The 530-nt window shown below is 39.2% G+C and overlaps 1 protein-coding gene across 1 annotated transcript in view; it reads right to left on the reverse strand.

Annotated features, from left to right (window-relative positions):
* Window positions 1-530, reverse strand: part of KLHL4 (kelch-like family member 4) — a 153449-nt gene that overhangs the window by 33493 nt on the left and 119426 nt on the right. The gene's annotated exons all lie outside the window — the stretch shown is intronic.

Raw genomic sequence — 530 nt, forward strand, 5'->3', positions numbered from 1 at the left:
GCACGTGGAGAAAAACAAGGAAACAGAAGGAGGAAGTTGAGGTCGGTGCCACAATGGCGCCTAGTCGGCGCCACAATGGCGCCTGTAGCTCTCAACATCAACCCTCGTGACATGTATGAAGTAGTTTCAGGACCTTCATTTGCTGATGAGGCACAACTCAAAAGAGGGGAAAAAAAGTTTTAAAACTCCATTAATACCAGGAGCATGATAAATATAAAATATGAATCTAAGAAAATTGGAATTGTCAAAAATGAAATGGAACACATAAAAATGTATATTCTGAGCATTAGTGAGCTGAAATGGACTGGTATTGACCACTTTAAATCAGATAATTATGTGGTCCACTATTCCTAGAATGACAAATTGATAAGGAATAGTGTCTCATTTATCATCAAAAAGCACATTTAAAGATATATCCCGAAGTACAATGCTTTTAGTGTACTTCGGGATATATATATGTTGTTGTTGTTGTTAAGTGCCATCGAGTCGGTTCCGACCCATAGCGACCCTGTACAGGGTTTCCAAGGGTG

Source organism: Chrysochloris asiatica, unplaced genomic scaffold (assembly GCF_000296735.1).
Source record: "Chrysochloris asiatica unplaced genomic scaffold, ChrAsi1.0 scaffold00167, whole genome shotgun sequence".
In the NCBI taxonomy this organism is placed as follows: Eukaryota; Metazoa; Chordata; class Mammalia; order Afrosoricida; family Chrysochloridae; genus Chrysochloris; species Chrysochloris asiatica.